We start from the raw sequence: 10,708 nt of genomic DNA on the forward strand, positions 1-10,708 counted from the left end.
GTTAAAATCCCAGGTAATTTCTAAGAAGAATTTACCATATCTGCTTCTGTGACATTACAATGCCAAACACCATTTGAAGAAACTCTGCGTCTAAGTGCAATGTTACTATCCCTCAGAGTTTGCTTGTATCTCTAGATTGTTATCCATCGTTGAATGTCTTGCGTCTCTGGAGAGGAGATGCTGTAGTCTGTTGGTTTGGGTCAACACAAAACAATGCGGTTGACTATTTATCTGCACAGGTAAAATTGCTTGGTTGATCAGAGATTAAAATACAGATGCTACCTTTTTTCTAACTTTTTCACCAATTTCTTGGTAACTGTGTTTCACCAGAGTGAATCTGCCTGCCTAGGAACATCACAGAATAACCTTCTGAAAAAGAGACAACACTGAACTATTGTCTGCTTAGCATAATGCTCACAATATTTCCCTGCTGAAATCTCCTGCATGGCTAATAAATATTTAATGAACAATGGTCTGGCTGGTGACAAGATATTAATAACTCCCGAGGTAAGCTCTGTTGGACTTCAGCTGCTGATGAGAACTGGAATTTGTTTTAGTTTATGATCAGAAAGGTAATTTTTATTTCTGATGCATTTTGATGTACTGCATATACTGGTAGGTTTTAGAAAAACAACGTTAACATTAATTTAATTCAGCTATAGCATTTGATAAAATGGAGAGATTTTAGCTTCTCTGGATTCCTTTGTTGCTTGATCCTAAACTTCATCAGCTGGGTTGATGCCCCTCTTTTGGGACTCCTCTTCTGTACTGTACTGCAACAATTGTTGTTTCATTTCCTCCATCCTGTGACTCCCTCCCAAAGCAAAATCAAAATATTTGGTATATTTGAAATCCTCTGTGCTTAGGTTGACAGTGAGAGCTTTGTGCCTTCAGGAATCCCATGCTAAGAGAGCGCTTCTATAGATCAACGAGTCTGTGTAAAGAAATCTCCCCATGTCCATGAAAACCCATGGACATGTGGCCTCAGACACAAGTTTATCTGTTTTTAGAGGCCAGATTATGACCATCAGTCTGGTCCTTTCCATAATCTGGGCTATAAACTTTAACCGGCCACCTGGCTGTGAGACATTTGCATTACACTGACTGGGCAGCTGAAGACTTTCCAACTTCCTTAGTAAGATCAAGAATTGTGGTTTAAGCTGTTCCTTCTTTGTTTAAGAAACCAGTGCAAGAAGAACAGTACAAGGGACTCTGATAAAAGCAAACAGTAGTGAAACAGTGTTACTGCTAACTTTGTGCTGCACCTTTTGTTGTCCACTTTATTTAACAAGATTGCCTCTGATTTTGTCTTTATTACTTGTTAAGGCTGCTTATGTGTAAATAAACCCTGTCAGGGGCCACCATACAAGAGGACAGCTCTGGTATTTGTATTCCACCAGCTGTGACACGGGTAGAAATGCTCACTGCTTGTCTGATGACGGTTCTTTAATTATACATCAGCTATAACCTAAACTTTAGTTAAAATTGCATATAAAGTAAGTCCTAGTGAAGATAAATCAACGTGATGTGCATCAGTTAGAGGATTTTTAGCGATAAATTCTAAATTGATGATGACTGAGAATCTGGATGTTTAATTTACTACCTAGTTCAGCATTTGTTGTCACGTTGGATAAAGGGAGATACGGCTTACTCTGATCTGTAATTATGGTGAGAGGAGTTAAACGAATAATGCTGTGCATAAGAAGCCAGCCATATTTCCATTTCCAGTTCATTTTGCAGCATCAGAAAAGATATCACTTTTTTTTTTTAAACAAATATCTTACACATTTTAGTCTCCTCTCTTTTGACATTAAGGTCATACTTGCACAAACCAAGTGAAGTGCAGCCCTGTAGTGCCTCTCCTACCATCTCCCAAGATGGACAAAGAACCTCATTTCTTTTAAATGCTTCTCAAGAAGCATTTGAAGAATTGTGTAGTCTTTAAAGAGTTGGGGATCTGGGGGCGTTCAGCCCATTTTCTCGGTGTCTGACAGCTCAGGAGTGCATTCTGCCCTTTGATTCAGGAAGAGGTGCAGTTGTATTCTGCCACTCAGAGGCTCGACTTTGTATCTAAGATGAAAAAGGTAACTCTAGAGAGTCTGAAGAAGCAAGAGCAATAAATAAAACCTGTTTTGAATATACAAGGGTGACACAGAGATACCCTCTAGATATAGATGTGCCACTTTTTAATATGTCTCAGCTATCACATGCCTCTCTGGGAAAAAAAAAAAAAAAAAAAAAAAAAGGCACTGACAACAAGCTTCTGTATCTCTGCTCACAAGGGTGATGAAACAGCCTGGCTCAGACTGTTCTGACCGGGAAATAACGTGCAATGAGCAAATGCCGAATCAGTTTGCAATGCACATCTTCCCGTGGAAAATCACCAGCGCTCCTTTGCTAACTCAGCTTAAACAGTACGTTTTAGGGACTGCATTGCTGTCAATTAGGAGTCAGACATTAGCTGATTAAACTGTTTTTGCTGTGCATGGTCTCTGGAAAGAACAATTCCATAGGGTTGCTTTGTTTCTTTGTGTTTTCTTTCCGAGGAACACAAAGCGTGTTCTTCCTTTCTTTTGCCTGTTCCTCCATTTGCATAATAGAAACAGCACAGTACTGTGTTTAGATAAAATGACAATAAAATACACTCAAAATAAATTTCCAAGCAATATGGTATAACATCTCAATCATATTTTCTCTTGTACCTCGGTTTAAATCTCAAAACCACCTACAGATACTCAGTTTTATTTCTGTTTCTCTGGCGAATGGTATTATCTGATGATGCTGTTTACGCGTTCCCACAGAGCTGTGCCCCTGACAGGGGACATCACTCCTGTTAATGAGTGGCAGTGTGGACCAGGTCCCTTCCAGGTGGCAAAGGCTTCGTCTGAAACTTGTGAGACTTTAGATACACTTCCCTTTGACTTATCTTTTTTTTTCCCATACTCATGGCAAAAATAAGGAAATAACCAAAAAACAACAACAAAAAAACTTGGAGTGTAAGCCTTTTTTGAAATATCCCATCTCTGAGACAATGCTCGCTACCGTGTCCATAGAAGAAATGCCCCATCATAGCCAAAGCCACGCCAAGCCTCTTACCCTCTTCTAGGAGGCAGCCGGGGAGGGATGCAGCTGCCTGTGTTTAGATGAGCAGCCAGGTTGTAGCTGGTGGGTTATAACAGCCCTTGGAGCGCTGGGTTTGTCACAGGGAGACTGTAAACGATGGAGATGCCTCCAGTTACTACAATAATAACTGAAATCAACTGGGTGTCAAAAGTGCTTTCTCATTTCCAGCCTACTGAAAGGCTAACAAACGTAATGATGATTAATCATGTTCTTTGCAGTTATATGTATGGTTTTATCCTATAAGAGAGCCAAGCAGGGCTCGTGCCTTCACAGAAAGTGCCAACTGGCACCTTCCTATTTTTTTTTAAGGGTTGTCTGGAAGACATTTGTATTTGGATATGCAGGAGGAGTAAAGGCATAAACGTACAATGCCAAGAAATGTAATTCTCCAGTCATAAGTCCTTCAGAGGGAATGCCATGTTATGCCATAACATTATTCATATTTCAAATTATTTAATTTCTTTTTTTTTTTAATGCTAAAATGTAAACACATCTTTGACTATAAATTGCTTAACACATACATTTTGACAAGTATGTGAATATGACGGTTTTATTTGGTAAGTGATGATTTTTTCATCTCTAGCCCTTTTTAATCCTTCCTTTTAATAAATGCAGAAATTGAGACAGAAACTGCAATATCTTTTTTCATGGGTGTGGTCACGCTAGGAAAAACATCTGGAGGCTCAGACCTTATTTATGAAATTATGAGTGTTCATCCATTAGAGTATTTTACCCGAGTGTTGATCCGTTAGAGTATTTTACCCAAGTGAAAACAAAATTATAGACAGTATGCCATTGGGTTACCACAGGTATGCTAAACTATGAGCAATCTCACATACCTTGTCCTTTTAAATAAAATCAGATTTCTAGGTATAAAATTTTTCTGGGTGCAATCATACTGGATTATTACAAGAAAAAGCTGATGGTCTTTAAGTGGCTGGTTTTTTTTTCATCATTTAAACTATATAATAATAATTAATAAAGTGATTATGTATATATGAACTTTAGCATATCACTTTCATAAAAACTGGCAGTGTATAAAAATGTATAATACTTCCATGGTTAATTACAATTTTTGGCCACACTCAAGAAAAAATATGGTCTTTCCTTAAATTGCTCCTGATTCTACAGTTCAGCTTTGGGAACACATTAACAGATACAAGGCTGTCTCCTTTTGGAAATGTTCAGTTTTTGAATTTCTAGGTTATTTGCAATATTTTCATGGAAGACACATCCTCCTGCCCACTGAACCAGCACAGGAGCTTTGTCTGCTTAGGAAATAGCAGTTGTCAGCTTTGTGGTGTGGTAAACATTTTCTGTGTGAGAGCAGGGAAAACTGATTCTTCTCACAGAGAGAAATGTTGCCAGTGTTCCTACCATCTTCTGCTTCCTATATTAATCCTTCACCCCCACCCAAATTATGGATGAGTAGTAAGTAGCACATATTGGCAACAGCAAAATATAGCCCTGGAAGTCAGTCCAGGTCAAATACATAATGTAATAAAAAGAATTTAACTTTGCGTGTGTAAACTTCATAACTATCCCTTTGAAAATACAAAATCCTAGTAGGAAAGGGATGTTCTGTCAGAAAACCTGATGCTGCATTTAACTGTGATCAGACCAGGGAAAGTATGGTGATGCTTGGTTCGATCCTCTCCAAACAGAGATCTAATGCCTGGATCTGATGCCTGGTCCAAATACCATTCTATCCACCTTCCTAAGTGCTCTCAGTATTTAACTTTGAGTTTAGATGCTGGAGTTGCGATGTCCCAGCCCCATTACTCTTTTCAGCACCCCGTGCAAGTCAAGCAGTGCTGTGGCCACTTGCCCGGTGGGACTCAGTGGCCTAATTTCAAGAGAAGTTACCAAGTTTATTTGTAGTTCGTGTAACAGAGGGTTTGCTGGAGGGCAGCGATAAATTTCAGATTTTCGCTCCTTGGCAGGGGTTGGCAAAGTCTTTCCTGATGGTTTAGAGAGCTGTGGGGGGAGCAGGCAACATTAACATGTTTTTGGATTTGCTGCTTTGAGTCTTGGCAAAAAAGAAATGTGCTCCTGAGGACTGTTGATTTATTTTGTTATTTCAGTACAGCATCAAAGAGTGGTTTCCTATTTCCTTATGATTATGAATATTTTCCAAAACCTGAATAATCACTGGCACTTGGTATCCAGTGTGAAAGCACAGCCTGTGTTCTTGCTGGAAGAGTCTGTAAATGGGCACTGCACAGGGAAAATAAAAAGAGTTTGTTTTAGCATTAGAGCTCTGCAAAATGCAATGATTAGGCAAAAGTGGCCCTTGCAGCTGAGATACCTCCCGTTAGAAACATCAGACTCTGCAGGGCTCGTTGGAGCTCAGTGGCCATCTTGCACACCAGTGCGCTGTCGGGTAAGTATCTTTGAAAAGTGACTAATGGAGAAGCAAAAGAGCCTAATGATTTCAGGCCGATAACAGCAAAGCTTAGTTTCAAAACCAGGTCATTATGAAGAGAGAGGGTGACGGCAGGGATTCTGTTGGCTTCTGCTGGTCTGGGATATGGAAAGGCAGCTCTGTTTCTCCTATGCTGTGCTGCCAGGAAGGTTTCCCAATGCCTTTGGTGGGGAGCTGGAAAGAGGTGAATAGGTCAGTTAACTCTTGCAGAATCCCAGAGAAATAAGATGCTCCTAAGAAAAAAAAAAAAAAAAAAGAGGGAAAAAAGGTATTATGTCACCAACAGGACATGAGAAGTCCTCCCTGCCCTTTCCCCCAGCTCTTGTCAAAAAATCTCACCCCAAAACAAGAAAGAAAGTTTGGTCCATGTAGCTCACAACTGGTGAGGTCTATCTTGGTGAATCTGAACCCTTCTGAGTTTCTGGACTAGTGTGAAATCTGTTTTTGGTTTGGCATAAGGGTTTGTAGAGCCAGAGTGAGCTGCCGTGGCCAGGCTGACCCACCGCACCTCGTGTGGCTGTCACCTGCTTCCCCCAGCACTGCTCTTTCGCTTCTGGTAGAGCTCTAACCACCAATTATTCTGAGATTATGTCCTCTTAATCATCACCTTTTAATCTAGTCTTAGTCATCATCTTCTCTCCTTCTCAACATTTCTCTCAAGTTCAACATTTCAAGAGTGCTCATTGGCTTCTGTTGGAAATAGCCTGAATTGCGAAAAAACCCAGGATCTGTCTGAAAAGCTGCATATTCAGAGACTTCAACAAGCTTCAGCACGTCTTTTCAGTCCCTGAACAAAAGGAGAGCCCCAGTATTCACTTCTGTGCCTACTTCTGTGAAGAGCCTACAAAGCATGTATAAAAGAAAGGTTAAAATGCAAATTACTGTAAGACTCTGAAGTATAATAGCAGAACTGGAAATACTACTGAAAACTTTGTAAAGGCTGTGTTGCTTTCTGGAAACGAGGGGACCATGCTTTCTGTAGTCTTTTATTACTATACGTCAGAAGTTTTAGCCAACGTCAGAAGTTTTAGCCACCATAATGGGTATTAACCCTTTTGCAGAAGAAATCCTGGGTCCACCTAAAGCCAGAGGATGTTGCCAGTGTTCTGTATGGGGGATTCCTCCTTCAGTGAAGTAATTAAGTCTTTTCATACTCTGGGTATGTTTGCACTGACTGTAACCTTTTCTTCGACCACTGCACTGGCACGTGATGAGCCTGGGAAGCTGCAAAGTGCCTAATGTCAGGCAGTTCCCGATATCTTGCTAAACTGGAGCACCTGAGGTTGTTTTTTTTCCCAACCCACGTGCAAAGACGAAGGTTGTTTCCCAGGACACATGGCTCCAGGCTCCAACCCATGATGATGGACCCATAACGCCTCTCTCCAACTGCAGTAACAGTGCCCTTCTTCAAATGCAGTGGCCCTGTATGGGCTATCACGGTGCAGGACGGCTGCAATGGTGACAAAAGGGAAAGATTTCTGTGTCTCAAATTCCACAGGTATGATGCTTTGTCAAAAAACTTTACTTTTTAGAAACAAAATACCTGATAAGCGTGGTTATCAAAATGTCCTCAAGTTTTAGGTTGGGTTTTTTTTCCCTAAAAAAATTCCCACCGTCTGTCCCTTTTTAATGAAAAGTAACAAGCAGCTGTTGCGATGTAATAACATCCCAGACCACAGCTTTCATGCCTCAGTGCGTACAAGCATATGGATATCTTTAACAGAATAAGAAGTATTGTTATGAGGTGTACTCTCAGGCTTTGATGATGCACAAATTTAAAATTAAGTCTGTATTTCAACAAGAAAAAACAACTTTTTCTCTTCTTATCTTCATGACGGTGTTTCCTAATACCATAGGAACTTGTCTTTTACTTTGTTCCATAAATAATTTCCTTCTGCAGCCATGCATATGCGCAGATAAATTCAAATAACCCCAAAGCTGCTTATTATCTTGGTGTCTACAAGGGTTGAGCTCCTGCCTTCCCCAATATCTCTACATTTCAGGTCACACAGAGGGGTTTTGAGGGTCTCTGTCCCCTTGGTGTGGACCTCCAGACTCCTTGGGCTGGCCCCGCTGCCCCAGCCCCAGCAGATGCCCTGTCAGCACCAAGTCGTACCCTGCTGCCCAGCGACTGCGGCAGGAAAAAGGCGTCTGTACAGGTGCAGGAAAAGGAGCTGGTTTGGAAAAGTTTATGTATTGTAAGGGGAGAAATGGGGAGGGTTGGTGGCAAGAGCAGGGCCGCTGAGCACTCTGTGTGAGGGAGGATCTGAAGCTGTCCGAATAGCGACACTGCTGGTTTTGACCATCTCACAATGGAAAAAAATCTCTTCCTTGAAGTAGTAATAATTTTGTTTGGAAGCGTAATTGCGGCAAAAAAAGTAAACAAAAAGCAGCATTTCCAAATCATCAGAACAAATGCTTTGATTAACCTAATCATGGTTTTTTTTCTCCTGCATATTTAATTAATTATTTTTCTGAGATGGTGATTATTTTGTCCAAATTCATGATCAGAAATGTGAATATTTTCCCGAAACAGAAAAACAAATCGCGCAGCTCTGAGAAATCCCCCAGGCAGGAGTGGAGAATGGAACTGCTGATAGATTTGTTTTCATTAGGTACCTGAATGCATTACAATAATTATGTCAGTTCTGAGCTTTTCCCATCTGCAGCCCAGCCCTATAGCAATTTGATTAGAAAATAAAAAAAAAAAAACCAAACAACAAACCCTGAAAGGAACAGGCTGGAAATATGAAGACAAGGGACACTGAGCTTCACAAGAGCAAGGAAATGATGAAGCAGGTTCCTCATTATTCAGCAATGGGTTTAATTCTGAGCGCTTTCACAGGAACAAAAGCATGCACTCGACAATGATTCGTATGATTTCTGCACGACCATATTCTGGGCAGGAAACCAAATTCTGCTAAAAATGCTTCTTTAAGTGGCGCTGACTGGAAATGTTCAGATAATGCAAACACTAACATCTGCATGACTTTTTTTTTTTTTTTTTTCCCCTCTAAAGGACAGAGGTAACTTTAACATAAAATAAAACTACAATGTTTCAAGACTCATCCCCTTTGCAAATATATTCGTACCAAGTGACTGTCAGCAAACTGCATCTGTGCAGGCTGCTGCTTTGGAAAAAGCCTAAAATGAGAGTTTTCCTACAGAATCGCCTCTGTGGGGAAGTCTGAGACCCTTCCATTTGCTCCGTGTCTCCCAGCTGCTAAATGAACACCCAGGCGGCAGCACTTTGCACTCCAGTAACAAGAGCAAGATCCCCATCTCCGCCATGCCAAGACACGTTCAGGGTGACTTCTGCTGCTCTCTGTGCTGTTACTCCAGTTCACCACCATGTAATGGGAAGCAGAATCTGCCCCCAAATTAGCTCAAATTAATCTGGTACTAATGTCGCTGATTACTACTCACTGTGATGATTTAGACAATAAAATGCAACTCATTGGTAATCAGTTAACATTAATGCAAGCAAAACTGTGAATTAATGTCGGAGAAGAAAGGCTCTGCATTTTCAGCTGCTTTCAATTTTGGCCTAATTAAATTTCTTTAATGCAGTCAGAAATTAAGGGGAAGCCAACAATTAGTCCTTGAGGTGGAGGGAAGTTTGATGGGAAGGCAGGAAGGGCTCGTGCTGAGCTTTGTGCTCCCAGCCTCGACTGTGAGGTGGCACTTTGTGGCTGAAACATGGCAGCTGTATGGCGAGCACAGGGCTCCTTTCACTCAGCGCAAGTAACAGCTTTTGGCCCAGTATGGAGAGGGCAAGTTGTAGTAATTTTTCAGTACTTCTGGGATATGGTATGATACGCTTGCTTAATGTTCTTATTTTACAAGCACTTCTCAAAGTGATACTATTGCATCGCTGGAGCCAGGCAAAAGAGCACTGATTGAAATAAAATGTGCATGGATTCAACAGGTAATTTAAATTTGCCACCTTTAAATGTTGTAATTCTTCTACAATGGAGGTTGTCCAATGCCATCTTTGTAACAGTATGAAAGGCAACACTCTAGTACTTGTATCCCAAATCCACTATGTTATCAACACAGGTATTCTGCTCAGATGTATAATGACCTTTGTGATGAGGTCACAAAATAGAGCTATTACTCTGGCATCACTTAAAAAAGTAGCTGGAACCTTTTTTTGAAAAAATACAGAGTTTGTTTATTTTTTATGAGCCAGGCTCTCCTTGGAATCACAAAATGTGATTGAGTATAGTTAATCATCTGCAACCTACTGTCTTTAATTAAAATGCATGTGTAAACAAATTTTAAATCTTAATTTTCAGGTTTGAGTTCAGTTATAGACCTTTGAGGACTAACCAATGTGGGAAACCAAGTAGGAAATGTCGCTTTGATTGGCTATTATTGATAATACTCTCTGCATAATTACTGTGGAAAATGTAGTGGTTTATTATTATTATTATTATAACAAAAAAAGCTCCAAATTTAGGTAATATTCACAAGGCTCTATTAAGCTAAAGAATGTCAGTAATGCCCTTCCAATATACAATTACAATGTGTTCAGAAGTCTGACTACATTACCCCTCTGTTGTTGAATCCTTTCTGTTACTTTAAGTTCAGTACTTCTATATTTCTTGCTCTGATAAGACTTCTTACATTTTTTTTATATTTTAAAATATTTTTTAAAATCAACAGCATCTGGAGTATTGTGGTAGTAACTCTAAGTGGATGGTAGAAAATTCTTTTTTCTCTCCTCTTTCTCATTCTATTTTTTCCATTTTCTTAACACTATACCTGGTAGTTCTTACAGCGACACTGTAATTCATTACTGAATTAGTAACGAACTGTTTCATTTAGCAGTGCAGGAGACAGAGTGGTTGGAGTGGGCTCTGCAAGCTCTGAGGCTGTTTATTCACAGTAATTTTAAGGAGTGGTGTGTCATGCCTGGGAGCAGACCATAACACATCAGAAACATCCCAAGCCTTCAACAAAGTTCTTCCCTTGCCAGTTGTGTCAGTTAGTGAATGTTTAAAGGGTTTAAAATTTAAAAAAAAAAAACAAAAAACCCCCACAAAACCAACAACCAACCACACCCCCCGTTGGACTCTTACCATACTCTCAGTTTTTGGTTGTGTTAGGAACTGCTAGAGGAGAGTGTAAATAGCCTGGAAACCCAGACGGTGCTTA

The sequence above is a fragment of the Falco biarmicus genome, chromosome 13 (genome assembly GCF_023638135.1).
Source record: "Falco biarmicus isolate bFalBia1 chromosome 13, bFalBia1.pri, whole genome shotgun sequence".
Taxonomy (NCBI): Eukaryota; Metazoa; Chordata; class Aves; order Falconiformes; family Falconidae; genus Falco; species Falco biarmicus.